This window comes from Coregonus lavaretus (assembly GCF_964263955.1).
Source record: "Coregonus lavaretus genome assembly, chromosome: 8".
NCBI lineage: Eukaryota > Metazoa > Chordata > Actinopteri > Salmoniformes > Salmonidae > Coregonus > Coregonus lavaretus.
This window is the reverse complement of record NC_139995.1, coordinates 45,018,342-45,034,915: the sequence shown is the minus strand read 5'-3', so window position 1 is coordinate 45,034,915 and position 16,574 is coordinate 45,018,342. Positions and strand designations below refer to the sequence as shown.

General features: G+C 42.8%; 1 protein-coding gene and 1 long non-coding RNA gene across 6 annotated transcripts in view; both read right to left on the bottom strand.

The window, feature by feature from the left end:
• LOC311134242 (inter-alpha-trypsin inhibitor heavy chain H3-like) overlaps window positions 1–16,574 on the bottom strand; it is a 135,311-nt gene that overhangs the window by 56,504 nt on the left and 62,233 nt on the right. The window lies entirely within an intron of this gene.
• LOC311134259 lies at window positions 10,446–15,701 on the bottom strand. 5 transcript variants are annotated; one of them, XR_014613660.1, is made up of 4 exons: window positions 14,566–15,701; window positions 13,342–13,424; window positions 11,259–11,969; window positions 10,446–11,141 (listed from the first exon to the last, which is right to left on the bottom strand). It is a non-coding gene; the product is annotated as an uncharacterized lncRNA (long non-coding RNA). The 5 variants fall into 5 exon arrangements; XR_014613662.1 differs by having other exon boundaries at window positions 10,448–11,141; window positions 11,259–11,421; window positions 11,759–11,969; window positions 13,342–15,685; XR_014613663.1 differs by having other exon boundaries at window positions 10,448–11,141; window positions 11,259–11,421; window positions 11,816–11,969; window positions 13,342–15,680.

Below are 16,574 nucleotides of genomic sequence, written 5' to 3'. Positions count from 1 at the left end.
CGTTGGGCGCCATTATGTCGTATATGATGAATGGTGGTAATATTGCTGATGAACAAAAAGTCCGTTATGCTGCATCGTGTCAGAAGTTTTTATTCATACCACGAGGTTACAGCATAAATTCACAGACACGCGTTGCCTGGAGAACGCCTCCCCAGATTGATATGGTCGTTCTGCCGTCTCATCGTTTACCCCCTATTTATAAACAATGCAAAGGGAGGGGCTACTCCCTCTTCTGGCCAATCACCAGTCTCCCCTCGGGCGTCACCCTCCAAGCGGCACATTTCAAATAACATCATAAAACATCCCCCCTTTGGCCTGAACAACCAACATTCCATTTCGTCATGAAAAACATTTAACAAAGGCATAATCTTCAGATACGATATTACCAATAGGCCTTAACCATTCTCTTACAAATAGGCCTTAACCATTCTCTTACCAATAGGCTTTAACCATTCTCTTACCACTAGGCCTTAACCATTCTCTTACCACTAGGCCTTGACCATTCTCTTACCAATAGGCCTTAACCATTATTTTACCACTAAGCCTTAACCATTCTCTTACCACTAGGCCTTAATGATTCTCTTACCACTAGGCCTTAACCATTCTCTTACCACTAGGCCTTAACCATTATCTTACCACTAGGCCTTAACCATTCTCTTACCACTAGGCCTTAACCATTATCTTACAAATAGGCCTTAACCATTCTCTTACCACTAAGCCTTAACCATTTTCTTACCAATAGGCCTTAACCATTCTCTTACAAATAGGCCTTAACCATTCTCTTACCAATAGGCCTTAACCATTCTCTTACCACTAGGCCTTAACCATTCTCTTACCACTAGGCCTTGACCATTCTCTTACCACTAGGCCTTAATGATTCTCTTACCACTAGGCCTTAACCATTCTCTTACCACTAGGCCCTAACCATTCTCTTACCACTAGGCCTTAACCATTCTTTTACCACTAGGCCTTAACCATTATCTTACAAATAGGCCTTAACCATTCTCTTACCACTAAGCCTTAACCATTTTCTTACCAATAGGCCTTAACCATTCTCTTACAAATAGGCCTTAACCATTCTCTTACCAATAGGCCTTAACCATTCTCTTACCACTAGGCCTTAACCATTCTCTTACCACTAGGCCTTGACCATTCTCTTACCAATAGGCCTTAACCATTATTTTACCACTAGGCCTTAACCATTATCTTACCACTAGGCCTTAACCATTATCTTACCACTAGGCCTTAATGATTCTCTTACCACTAGGCCTTAACCATTCTCTTACCACTAGGCCTTAACCATTATCTTACCACTAGGCCTTAACCATTCTCTTACAAATAGGCCTTAACCATTCTCTTACCACTAGGCCTTAACCATTCTCTTACCACTAGGCCTTAACCATTCTCTTACAAATAGGCCTTAACCATTCTCTTACCAATAGGCCTTAACCATTCTTTTACCACTAGGCCTTAATGATTATCTTACCAATAGGCCTTAACCATTCTTTTACCACTAGGACTTAACCATTCTCTTACCACTAGGCCTTAACCATTCTCTTACAAATAGGCCTGAACCATTCTCTTATCACTCGGCCTTAACCACTCTCTTACTTGCATATATACTTGAATTATCGTGTTTCTTCAACTTATATCGTACTTCTTGTGTGTTTTGTTGTTGTTGTTGTTATCTATATTATTATTATTATCACTGCGTTGTATCCTTTTAAAACACTTTTAAAATTGAAATTTCATAAAATAGGAAAGCACAACACAGTTCAAGTCCCAACTGTCCAGCAACAGAAACCACAGATCACGTCATCCTTTACTGTCATGCATACATCAAAGGCAGACTCAGAAGAAACACATGCATGGGAATAAGCTTCAACCTCCCCAGCTTACTCAAAACCCATCCAGAACAAAATGAAATACACTCTGCAATAATGTATTTCCTCTGCTCATTGGGTGGAATTCAGACCAGAGTAAATGGAACTTAATTCCCTTTTTATGCACTTTTCTGTCTACGCGTATTCTGACCTTGAACTTAAACATGAGGTAATGGATGTGCCAGCCAGCTATTCGTTTGGGGTGTAGATCATAGACATGGAAGTGAAGCAGTGTGTCTACAGATACGCCATATTCTGACCTTGACTTAATTCCCTCATAATTGCAACACCTTTACGCGTGAGCAAACCATGAATAAGGTCGAGCAACCTGTCAGTTCCAAGTAGAAAAACATCAACTTTATTTTTTCCCGATAGAAATAACACCAATCTCTATCAGTAGAGGCTCCTCAGAGAAAGAAGGGGAGGACCATTCTCCTTAGTGAATTTGACAAAAATAAAAATAGTGAAACATTAAAAAAGTTATCCTTTTTAGATAAATCTATACTAAATATATTCACGTCACCAAATAATTGATTAAAACACAGTGTTTTGCAATGAAGGTCTACAGTAGCCTCAGCAGCACTCTGTAGGGTAGCACCATGGTGTAGCCGGAGGACAGCTAGTTTCCGAACTCCTCTGGGTACATTGACTTCAATACAAAACCTAGGAGGCTCATGGTTCTCGCCCCCCTCCATAGACTTACACAGTAATTATGACAACTTCCGGAGGATGTCCTCCAACCTACCAGAGCTCTTGCAACATGAACTGACATGTTGTCCACCCAATCAAAGGATCAGAGAATGAATCTAGTATTGAAAGCATAAGCTACAGCTAGCTAGCACAGCAGTGCATACAATGTGGTGAGTAGTTGACTCAAAGAGAGAGAAAGACAATAGTTGAACAGTTTTGAACAAGTTAATTTCTTCAAAAATGAAGGAGAAGCAAGCGAGAGAGTGGGAGAGAGAGAGCTAGCTATATTTCGTTCTATTTTTTTCTTCACTTTCACTTTCATTTACTTAGCTAGCGAATGCAGCTAGCTAGTTTAGCCTACTCAAACACCTGGATCAAACAGATAGGGATGTCATGTTAGCTAGCTGGCTATGGCTATCCAACACTGGAACTTTTCCAAGTAAAGGTAAGCTTTTGGTTTTATAACTGTTTTGCCACCGGGGCCTGTCTGTGTAACTGCTAAACTGCTTGCTGACTGTTTACTACGTTATCACGTTAGCTAATATGGTGACAAAGATGTAGGCTGTGTGTAGCGGTTATGATATCAAGGTTTGGCTTGTAAAGGTTTTTTTGCCTGGTCACAGACAGCTGATGTGTTGTGCACTGAAGTCCACAAGCAAAAGGAAAAGGTGAGAGGAGGAGAGTGCGTAAATACGAGAAGGAAGTGATCATGCTGTTTGTATGTGGCTGCTATGAAACTGAACTGTGTTTGATCTGATCAGGGGTGTATTCAATCCGCCGATTCTGTAGATTTTTTTTTCTTAAACGGAAGCAAACGGAACGAAACGGGGATAAACATACCTGAATTTGTCCAATAGAAACTCTCGTTTGCAACTGTTGGACTAATGATTACACCCTAGATCAGCTAGATTCAGGCAAGAGTGTGCAAGGCGGTATTGAATTTGTCACTGTCTGTCACCTTTACTAACATTTTTCTCTCAACCTGTACACTTACATTGTAAACTTTCATTCATAGGCTAGGTTGTAGCAACCTCATGATGGGTATAGGGAAAATTCAAGTAGTAACCTAAACCTGTCGATGTTACATTAGGCTGGGTGAATGGAATATGAATGACAGTCATATAATATGCTGTAATAGAAATAAGGCCAAGCTCATTAAAAAATATATATATATCCTCCCTCATCTTAAACGGCACTGACCGCCACTGATCTCCATGCACTGTAATTTATCAATGGATAAGAGCTATTGATAAGACCTAGGTAAATTAGAAATCCATTTGGATAAGGGGATTGTAAATATAAATGACAATTGTTTTAGACCTATTTTACCTTATGATAGCTGGAGACGTGAAACCAGATATATTTCAGCAAACTGAAAAGCATATCAATATGACAGGTATTTCGGCCTCTTGTCCACAGTAAAGTATAAATAGCTGTGTCGTTATTCAGAATTGTAATTTGCAGGGGTGAAATTTGGAGAATGAAGCCGAGGCTGTAGCCTTTGGAAACCCGTGCGCACTGACAGTAGCTCCGAACATACTGAGTTGATTAATGTGCTCTAGAATTTGTTCATTATATGCCCAGACATTTCTGTTTTTTAAAACAATTTCTATCATATTAAATATTATCCACTATAGGTAGCCACCGTCAGTAATACCCATATACACAATAACTGTCACTTAGTGCAGTGACTGTTAGTTTCCTTCAATTTGTAGCCTACATTTAGAATCATTCCATTTCCTCTGTCACTTCTGTGTGGTTGTTCATGAGGGTCACTAGCAATAGTGGATCATATTAGGCTAACATTATAAATTGTGCAATAATTTGGGACATGTGGGCAATTTGAATCTTTATGGAACTGCAGACCATAGCAGTATAAACCTGGAGCCTGATTCATGACAACTGGACCATTGTCATCACAGTACAGTGATTAGTGAGGATTAGATTTATAGAACTACTGTTCAACCCCTATTGTACACTTTTCTCACCTTCCAGGGTCTCCAACCCTGTTTATGTATGATTCATAAATACTTTCCTAACACTAAATAATCTACAAGATCAGAGTATTTTGTAATCTACCAATTGGCGTTCCCTCTATATACTGTATATTCTAGTGAGTCTGTAGAGAAAATTCAAATTAAAGGTACACTGTATTGAAAAGGATGGCCTTAGATAAATGTACTGAAAACCCTATTGAATGAAAACTCCACCAAAAGATCTGTTGGCCAGCAAGTGGAAGGGTTTTCAGTGGTTTAATTAAATGTCTTCAGTGCGTGCAAGGGAGCCACACCTGCAAATCCTGTCTGAATACCAGCTACTGAGCAGTGTTTAAATTAAAATGTTCAAAAATGGAATAGATTTAAGTCTGAATCTAAGTCTGAAACGGGCCCATGTAGACTAGAGTCCAGAATTTAGAACATGTCCATAGTCTCCAACATACTCCAGCCCGGTAGGTGGTAGTAATCCACCTAATATTGGTTTGCACACCGCCATTAAAATACAAATAATAATAATAAGAAGAAGATGCTCTCTCTCTTGCTCTTCTTAATGTTGCCCTTGGAGAAAGGTTGGCCTCAGTAGGCCTCTTTGTTTATGGTGGTTTAATAGGTTAGCCCATCTAATGCTTCCTTATTTGCAGTAGCGGTGCGTGGGTAAAATCACTGAGGAAGCCAAGCCTGGGAAAAAAACATATTACAACCTATGTGTTGTGATAATTGCGTTGTTTGCTCTATAACCCGTTAGTTCATTTGCCACCATGATATACAGCATAAGGCTGAGAAACAAGAAGACAACAGTCACACACTTGCAGAATAAATCCAACCACGTTTCATCACAAAATCTGTCAATTGAAGTCCACAAAGCATATACAAAGCATATTGCATGTAACAAACCTACAGCATTGTCAAGCAATGAATGTTTCCGACATTTTTGGACCACTAAACAACTATTGATTTACAACCACAGAGAGTTACCGCAAGTCGCAAAGAAAATAGAAGCTGCCGTAAGCTAAATATGATGTGGCTGTCCATGGCACTGATTTCATGGCACTGATCATTTTCCTGCTGTAGCAAACTGGCTCGAAATAAGATCCCAGATCTGTAGCTAGCCAGCGGAGGACAAGGACATGACGAGATGCAACAATTAAAGTTTTTTCTGTCAATTATGTGATTGGTGTGGAACAAATCCTAACTGGCTTCCCTTGACACTTTTTTTGGTGCTCCAGGACCATTCACAGTTCAGTTCATTCAATTTAGCTCAACGCTGATTGGCTATTGTTTTATAATGTTTTTATCAAGGGAGGCCAAATGTTCGGTGGCTTTCCTTGCTATTGAATTCAATACTACGGGCAGCAACAATGTCATACTATTTTTGGCCAGACAGCATCAGATACATGGGCTACACATACTGAGACAGAGGAGTGCTGTTTTGCTCGCTCGGATGCTTTTTCCGGTGAAATACAATCAGCCACTTGTGAATTGAAGTAAAATTATGAAACACAGGGTGAATAAATATATATATATATATATTTATTTATTTATTTTTCTTGACCAATTTATTGGGGAAGCCTGGCTTCCCTTGGCATCTATGAATACACGTCACTGTTTGTTTGTCTTGTAACTTGTCTTGTAACAAGATTTAAGTCCCTTGTATGTGAATTCATTAATTTTACAATGTTATTAAATACTTGCATTTTATGTTCGTTTCTCATAACCATTTCTTGATCTTACTCAGCTAAACTCATAATAATTGATTGCACATTGTTTCATTATAATATCTTTATGGAGTCAGATATACAGTTTACTAGACTTTGTTAATACACAAATTACATAGTCTTATTATGGGTCAAGGTGAGGAATATACACTTACCGGACGGTTTATTAGGTACACCATCCTGTTCAAGAAAATGGATCGCTCCTAAAGACAGTGAGTCACATGGCCGTGGCTTGTTATATAAAGCAGGCAGACAGACATCAAGGCATTAAGTTACTGTTCGATTGAATATTAGAATGGTCAAAACTAGTGACCTAAGCAACTTTGAGCGTGGTATGATAGTTAATGCAAGGTGAGCCAGATCCAGTATCTCAGAAACGGCTTCCCTCCTGGGCTTTTCACGCACGACAGTGTCTATGGTTTACAGAGAATGGTGTGACAAACAAAAAACATCCAGTCAGTGGCAGTCCTGTAGGCGAAAACAGCTTGTTGATGAGAGCGGTCGAAGGATTCAGGTTTCAAGACTGGTCATTCAACTGAGACTGCTCTTCTCTGTGTCACGGAGGCTCTCCGCACTGCTAAAGCTAACTCTCTCGCCTCTGCTCTTGTCCTTCTAGACCTGTCTGCTGCCTTTGATACTGTGAACCATCAGATCCTCCTCTCCACCCTCTCCGAGTTGGGCATCTCCGGCGCGGCTCACTCCTGGATTGCGTCCTACCTGACAGGTCGCTCCTACCAAGTGGCGTGGCGAGAATCTGTCTCCGCACCACGTGCTCTCACCACTGGTGTCCCCCAGTGATCAGTTCTAGGCCCTCTCCTATTCTCGCTATACACCAAGTCACTTGGCTCTGTCATATCTTCACATGGCCTCTCCTATCATTGCTACGCAGACGACACACAACTAAACTTCTCCTTTCCCCCTTCTGATAACCAGGTGGCGAATCGCATCTCTGCATGTCTGGCAGACATATCAGTGTGGATGACGGATCACCACCTCAAGCTGAACCTCGGCAAGACGGAGCTGCTCTTCCTCCCGGGGAAGGACTGCCCATTCCATGATCTCGCCATCACGGTTGACAACTCCGTTGTGTCCTCCTCCCAGAGTGCAAAGAGCCTTGTGTGACCCTGGACAACACCCTGTCGTTCTCCGCTAACATCAAGGGGGTGACCCGACCCTGTAGGTTCATGCTCTACAACATTCGGAGAGTACGACCCTGCCTTACACAGGAAGCGGCACAGGTCCTAATCCAGGCACTTGTCATCTCCCGTCTGGATTACTGCAACTCGCTGTTGGCTGGGCTCCCTGCCTGTGCCATTAAACCCCTACAACTCATCCAGAATGCCGCAGCCCGTCTGGTGTTCAACCTTCCCAAGTTCTCTCACGTCACCCCGCTCCTCCGCACACTCCACTGGCTTCCAGTTGAAGCTTGCATCTGCTACAAGACCATGGTGCTTGCCTACGGAGCTGTGAGGGGAACGGCACCTCCGTACCTTCAGGCTCTGATCAGTCCCTACACCCAAACGAGGGCATTGCGTTCATCCACCTCTGGCCTGCTGGGCCCCCCTACCTCTGCGGAAGCACAGTTCCCGCTCAGCCCAGTCAAAACTGTTCGCTGCTCTGGCACCCCAATGGTGGAACAAGCTCCCTCACGACGCCAGGACAGCGGAGTCACTCACCACTTTCCGGAGACACTTGAAACTTAACTCTCCCAACTTCCACCTCAGAAACTATAATTGTTGTAAACTACAGCGGTTCAATGTTTTCTAGGAATAGACTAACTTAGTTTATTCAGCTAGCTAACTTGGTACAGTATTCTTCCGTGAAAACCGTCCAGGGCACCTAGTCCTATGACGCCATAGCCAACTAGCATGCCAGGCTCCAATAACACGGTTTAGCACCAATACTCGGCCACAACAAACCACCAGTGTGTCAACACGCCAAGCAAATCATTCGTGTCCGTGTCTAACGTTATGGGTTAGTCCCGACAGCTTGAGCGAGTCCGTCGTCAACTTATTCAGCCAGTTAGTTAGCTAGAATAGTTAGCATACTAGCTAGCCATTGCTTTCTGCCAACGAAAAAACCCCTCCTCCCACGGCACGAACACACAGAGAGAGCCAAGCTAACGTTAACTAGTCACCCATGTCCCGAATTCCCTTGTACGACTCTGGTTACCAGTATGTAAAAACAAAACACAAATGTAGGTTATAACTTACCCCTAGCAAATACTGTTAGCCTGCAAAGTGCAAAGCTAGCCACTGAATCGACTCAGCCAGTTCGCGTCTGTTCGCTAGGTCATTCCAGCTATTGTTTAGTAGCTATCCAGGTAGCAACAAGCTACATTTCCAGCACAGTAGCTACTTACTACCTAACGTTAACACTTCAGACAATGAGGTTAGAAAAACAGCTGAATGGTAGGCAGCTAGCTGGCGTAATTACAGGTACTCTTAAGAGTGAAACAACTATCCACAGTTGCTAATAGTTACCAGTTACTATGGTCCCAGCTGCCTTGAGATCATTGACAAGATCCTCCCGTGTAGTTCTGGGCTGATTCCTCACTGTTCTCATGATCATTGCAACTCCACGAGGTGAGATCTTGCATGGAGCCCCAGGCCGAGGGAGATTGACAGGTCTTTTGTGTTTCTTCCATTTGTGAATAATCGCACCAACTGTTGTCACCTTCTCACCAAGCTGCTTGGCAATGGTCTTGTAGCCCATTCCAGCCCTGTGTAGGTCTACAATCTTGTCCTTGACATCTTTGGAGAGCTCTTTGGTCTTGGCCATGGTGGAGAGTTTGGAATCTGATTGATTAATTGCTTCTGTGGACAGGTGTCTTTTATACAGGTAACAAGCTGAGATTAGGAGCACTCCCTTTAAGAGTGTACTCGCAATCTCAGCTCGTTACCTACAGTGGGGTGAACAAGTATTTGATACACTTCCGATTTTGCAGGTTTTCCTACTTACAAAGCATGTAGAGGTCTGTAATTTTTATCATAGGTACACTTCAACTGTGAGAGACAAAATCTAAAACAAAAATCCAGAAAACCACATTGTATAATTTTTAAGTAATTAATTTGCATTTTATTGCATTACATAAGTATTTGATACATCAGGAAAGCAGAACTTAATATTTGGTACAGAAACCTTTGTTTGAAATTACAGATACCGTACGTTTCCTGTAGGTCTTGACCAGGTTTGCACACACTGCAGCAGGGAGTTTGGCCCACTCCTCCATACCTTCTCCAGATCCTTCAGGTTTCGGGGCTGTCGCTGGGCAATACAGACTTTCAGCTCCCTCCAAAGATTTTCTATTGGGTTCAGGTCTGGAGACTGGCTAGGCCACTTTCGGGTCGTTGTCATGCTGGAAGACCCAGCCACCACCCATCTTCAATGCTCTTACTGAGGGAAGGAGGTTGTTGGCTAAGATCTCGCGATACATGGCCCCATCCATCCTCCCCTCAATACGGTGCAGTCGTCCTGTCCCCTTTGCAGAAAAGCATCCCCAAAGAATGATGTTTCCACCTCCATGCTTCACGGTTGGGATGGTGTTCTTGGGGTTGTACTCATCCTTCTTCTTCCTCCAAACACGGCAAGTGGAGTTTAGACCAAAAATATCTATTTTTGTCTCATCAGACCACATGAGCTTCTCCCATTCCTTCTCTGGATCATCCAGATGGTCATTGGCAACCTTCAGAAGGGCCTGGACATCTGGGGGAACTTGCGTGCGCTGCAGGATTTTAATCCATGACGGCGTAGTGTGTTACTAATGGTTTTCTTTGAGACTGTGGTCCCAGCTCTCTTCAGGTCATTGACCAGGTCCTGCCGTGTAGTTCTGGGCTGATCCCTCACCTTCCTCATGATCATTGATGCCCCACGAGGTGAGATCTTGCATGGAGCCCCAGACCGAGGGTGATTGACCGTCATCTTGAACTTCTTCCATTTTCTAATAATTGCGCCAACAGTTGTTGCCTTCTCACCAAGCTGCTTGCCTATTGTCCTGTAGCCCATCCCAGCCTTGTGCAGGTCTACAATTTTATCCCTGATGTCCTTACACAGCTCTCTGGTCTTGGCCATTGTGGAGAGGTTGGAGTCTGTTTGATTGAGTGTGTGGACAGGTGTCTTTTATACAGGTAACGAGTTCAAACAGGTGCAGTTAATACAGGTAATGAGTGGAGAACAGGAGGGCTTCTTAAAGAAAAACGAACAGGTCTGTGAGAGCCGGAATTCTTACTGGTTGGTAGGTGATCAAATACTTATGTCATGCAATAAATTGCAAATTAATTACTTAAAAATCATACAATGTGATTTTCTGGATTTTTCTTTTAGATTCCGTCTCTCACAGTTGAAGTGTACCTATGATAAAAATTACAGACCTCTACATGCTTTGTAAGTAGGAAAACCTGCAACATCGGCAGTGTATCAAATACTTGTTCTCCCCACTGTATATAAAAGACACCTGGGAGCCAGAAATCTTTCTGATTGAGAGGGGGTCAAATACTTATTTCCCTCATTAAAATGCAAATCAATTCATAACATTTTTGACATGTGTTTTTCTGGATTTTTGTTGTTGTTGTTCTGTCTCTCACTGTTCAAATAAACCTACCATTAAAATTATAGACTGATCATTTCTTTGTCAGTGGGCAAACGTACAAAATCAGCAGGGGATCAAATACTTTTTTCCCTCACTGTATGTATTGACTGGACTTGCCATTTTGGTTAGCTCTACATTACTCTGTTGAGGACATTACCTCACTAGAAGCGAGTGTTTTGGTGATGGCATTAGCCAGCGCTTTGGTGCTCAGCCCACCTTTTCTGTCCAGGAAGTTAATGCCTGGTCGCTCATTGATGTACACGTCAATCTGGCCATAAGGAAGAGAAAGAAAAGAGAAAAAAGAAAGAAAATACAACATCAACCTCAAATGGAATGACTCATCAATCCATGTTCATTGATTTGATCTGTTCTCTCTCTCTCTCACCTTGAAGTCAGCGACAGGCTGCATGGGTCGAGCGTGGATCAGCAGTTCGTACTTGCCCAGTCGGCATTTCAACAGCTACTCATAGGTCAATTCAAAGGTCACCTTACTGAGCGCAGCCACAGTCACAGACGTCTTAAACTCCTCATGGGTCCTCCCCACAGAACTGAGGAGACATAAAAGAGGCACAGTCTAACACACCAACACACACATACTGTAGACACAGATACAGTACACACACACACACACACAGGGCCGGCCCTAGCCTTTTGGGGGCCCTTAGTGAGATTTAGTTGCCCCCCCCACCTTCTCGGGCAAAACATTTGAGTGGCCTCCCTCTTGACAGCGGAGAGAAAGATTTGTAGTGCTACATTTTCTGCAATTCTACACATGTTGCTATGGAGCTGAGAGAAAATGTTGCAGTTTTAAAACTAATTTCAATTCTACACATTTTGCCATGACCTGTGCCATGTTCATATGATATCTGAGTGAAAGTGACTAACAAAATCAATGGGGGCCCTCTGGAGGCCTCCTCCTTCTGTTTCACAACCCCATCATACGTCTTTCCCTCAATGTTCCTGAGGAAGAGAAATTCTATGAAATTCTATGTCTTGTGATTGATCGATCCGATTGGCCACCCGGCTGGTGATGATAGTGGTTGCATAGCGACTGGTCACTGTGGAGTTGACGTGAAAGCTGTAGATGTCCCAGTCCCTGTTGTATAAAGGATCAGGAAACACCATCAACACTGTTTACTATCAGACAACATTTGAATACAGATGCAGTCTTTTTCTTTGCTTGTGTCACACAGCTAGCCACATAATTATTTGAGGGTTATCGGTGACATTTCTAAAATGAAATGCTTAAATACTAAATTCGAATTCGAATTTAGCATTTAAGCATTGTATTTATTAATTACCATTCCAAATTAACATTCATGATTCCGTTTATAACTGGGGGTTTTTGCATCCCAATTTAGCATTTAAGCGTTGCATTTTATAATTAGCACTAATAACCCTCCATATTACTCTGCACACAAAACAAGACTGCATTTTTACACACACACACAAAAAAACACACACACACACACACTCACTCTCAAGCACTGTTATGATGAGTTTTCAGGTATCGAGGCATTCAGTATGCAAGAGAATAGTTAAACTTTAATGGAGAGTTGGTACAAAGTATTTAATATTATAGTACCGGATTCACATGACAAGCGGTACGTGAGTAGCCTATTGTCATTTGAATTACTTACATAGAAAACCTCTCAGTTTATTTAATGCTTTCCAAACTAATTACATCCAACAGTTGCCAACCAATATTGAGTGTCACTCCTCACCACCATAGGATCACCCTATATGGTATTGTGTTGCAACCTAGTCAGGATATTCCATCACGTACTCATTCTACAATTAGTACCAGTGGCCCCCAAGCTATCTTGGCACGCATACCTTCTGGCACCCACCTTGACAGAAATAAATACATGGAATGTCCTCATCCTTCAAATCCTTATGCAGCTCACAATATCACAAACATTAACTAATCCTGTATAAAAGATGTAATATCAAGCACACACACTGTACACACAAGCTATCCCACCACTTACGAATACATAATAACCAGTAGAACTCAATACTAGTATATCTAAAACCGATTGGTCTCGGACTGGTTACGCCCTCTAGACTCCTGCATGCCCACACTCAAAGGAGCATAAAGCGTTAACCAGTTGGTCTTTCACCCCAGACGTGATATGATAACATGATGCTGTTTGTAGCTAGGAGACATGGTGCACTGTCTGTTTGGGGGTGATAGGATGGGGTACGGAAACAGCAACCAGGACATCTAGACTTGTCTCAGTCTAACACAGTATAGCTCAATCTAACCCCTAAAACTTGAGGCGATCTTGTATTAGCCTACATTGTGCTCTCTGCGCACACAAAACTGTGGTCAAAAGACACGTCTGAACTGATGTAACAACACAAAAACACGAAGTCACAATCGCATGTAGGCTGATCAACACAACAAAACAAAATATTATCCCTGACGGACTGCCCTCCCCCCTGTGACCTGTGTGTGACCCTACCTTATTGGTCGGTGCCGTGGTAACGCAGGCCAGCTGCAGGCCAATGAGGCCGACTCGCACTGCAACTCCCTTCATCATGGCCTCTGCAAAAATGAAGACCAACAAAACACACACAGCCTTTTAAAGAACACAGGATGCTATTGGCCAGCAACCATAGAGTACACAACAGTCAGTCAATAGTTTATCCTGACTTCATATGAGGGGGATGGGTTTCCCGTAACCCTTCTCATTTACGGCATTAGAGAAGTGTGAGTACACAAACAGGATCAGTCCAGAGGTTGAGAAACACCACTGTGAAATCTGCACACAACAGAACAACTCAGCATGTGTTGCTGGTAGAAATCAATAAACACTGCAGAGATCGGATACAATGTGGTCAGTGTGCATTTGTGCTGGAGATGTGGGGCCCATCCCAAATGGCACCCTATTCCCTATACAGTGCACTATTTTTTGTAAAGTAAACTTGGACTAGAGAAGCAATAGGATAGAGGAGGAGAGAACATGTTGTCAAGCAAAAATGAGTTTATTATTTATTTCTGTCTTCAAATATGTACAATCTTTGTGAGCGAGACAAGTGCTACTGACCAGTGGTCAGGAAAGTGCAGGCAGAGTATAAGCTAGAGCAGGCAAAAGCAATAATACACAGAGCAGAGCTTCTAGAGCAACCGTCACAAAGAGAAAGCCTTGCTGTGTGGAGTGCATGATGAGTCCTGTCAATAGCTGCATAGGCCAAATGCTGTTTACAGAGAACACAAGTCTCTTTCTGCATGAGATGAAAGATTGGAGTCAGAGCAGAACATTCTGCACAAAAGTTCAATTCAAACTGAATTGATTGAACTACTGTACAGTTACGAAAGGGTTACAAACCATAACAAGCAAATCAGTAATTTCCAAGAATTGCCAACTGGCTAGAAACAGAACAGAAATATAAATGCAACATGTAAAGTGTTGGTCCCATGTTTCAGGTGCTGAAATAAAAGATCCCAGACATTTTCCATACGCACAAAAAGCACATTTTTCTCAGGACCTCCACATACGGCTTCTTCACCTGCAGGATAGTCTGAGATCAGCCAACCAAACAGCTGATGAAACTGTGGGTTTGCACGACCGAATAATTTCTGCACAAACTGTCAGAAACCATGTCAGGGAAGCTAATCTGCGTGCCCGTCATCCTTACCAGGGTCAGTTTGGCGTCGTAACCAACTTCAGTGGGCAAATTCTCACCTTCGATGGCCACTGGCATGCTGAAGAAGTGTGCTCTTCACGGATGAATCCCAGTTTCAACTGTACTGGGCAGATGGCAGACAGAGTGTATGGCGTTGTGTGGGTGAGCGGTTTGCTGATGTCAATGTTGTGAACAGACTGCCCCATGGTGGCGGTGGGGTTATGGTATGGGCAGGGATTAGCTACGGACAACGAGCACAATTGCATTGTATCTGTGGCAATTTGAATGCACAGAGATAATGTGACGAGATCCTGAGGCCCATTGTCGTGCCATTCATCCGCCGCCATCCCCTCATGTTTCAGCGTAATAATGCACGGCCCCATGTCGCAAGGATCTGTACACAATTCCTGGAAGCTGAAAATGTCCCAGTTCTTCCATGACCTGCATACTCACCAGACACGTCACCTATTGAGCATGTTTGGGATTCTCTAGATCGACATGTACGACAGCATGTTCCAGTTCCCGCCAATATCCAGCAGTGGACAACATTCCACAGGCCACAATCAACAGCCTGATCAACTCCATGTGAAGGAGATGTGTCGCGCTGCACAGGGCAAATGGTGGTCACATCACATACTGACTGGTTTTCAGATCCACGCCCCTACCTTTTTTTAAAGGTATCTGTGACCAACAGATGCATATCTGTATTCCCAGTCAGGTGAAATCTGTAGATTAGGGCCTAATGAATTCATTTAAATTGTCTTGATTTCCTTATATGAACTGTAACGCAGTAAAATCTTTGAAATTTATACATGTTGCGTTTATATTTTTGTTCAATGTAGTAGTGATAGACACACAATCACAGGCTTTAGAACTTTTGCTTGGATTGTTTGGGTCATGTGACTCCTGAACTATTTTGATAGATATTATTGTATTATAGTGAAATTGAAATGATTGCGTCACACAAACAAAACCAAATTGAAAGAAGCATAGATTTTTACACAGTAGGCTGGTCTTGTTAGGAATCTCAGGAAACTGGAAGAACAGCAGCAAAACTGTGCAGCTAGAAGATACAGACCCTTCTCTCTCATCAACCCACAGCACTACAGGAGCTGCTGCGTGACTTATGATCTGAGGAGGCTGGTGGGAGGAGCTATAAGCGGACGTGCGGTCACACTATATTTGGATTGTCCACTTGTACAGTGGGAAGAACAAGTATTTGATACACTGCCGATTTTGCAGGTTTTCCTACTTACAAAGCATGTAGAGGTCTGTAATTTTTATCATAGGTACACTTCAACTGTGAGAGACGGAATCTAAAAATCAAAAATCCAGAAAATCACATTGTATGATTTTTAAGTAATTAATTTGCATTTTATTGCATGACATAAGTATTTGATACATTAGAAAAGCAGAACTTAATATTTGGTACAGAAACCTTTGTTTGCAATTACAGAGATCATACGTTTCCTGTAGGTCTTGACCAGATTTGCACACACTGCAGCAGGGATTTTGGCCCACTCCTCCATATAGACCTTCTCCAGATCCTTCAGGTTTCGGGGCTGTCGCTGGGCAATATGGACTTTCAGCTCCCTCCAAAGATGTTCTATTGGGTTCAGGTCTGGAGACTGGCTAGGCCACTCCAGGACCTTGAGATGCTTCTTACGGAGCCACTCCTTAGTTGCCCTGGCTGTGTGTTTCGGGTCGTTGTCATGCTAGAAGACCCAGCCACGACCCATCTTCAATGCTCTTACTGAGGGAAGGAGGTTGTTGGCCAAGATCTCGCGATACATGGCCACTTCCATCCTCCCCTCAATACGGTGCAGTCATCCTGTCCCCTTTGCAGAAAAGCATCCCCAAAGAATGATGTTTCCACCTCCATGCTTCACGGTTGGGATGGTGTTCTTGGGGTTGTACTCATCCTTCTTCTTCCTCCAAACACGGCAAGTGGAGTTTAGACCAAAAATATCTATTTTTGTCTCATCAGACCACATGAGCTTCTCCCATTCCTTCTCTGGATCATCCAGATGGTCATTGGCAAACTTCAGAAGGGCCTGGACATCTGGGG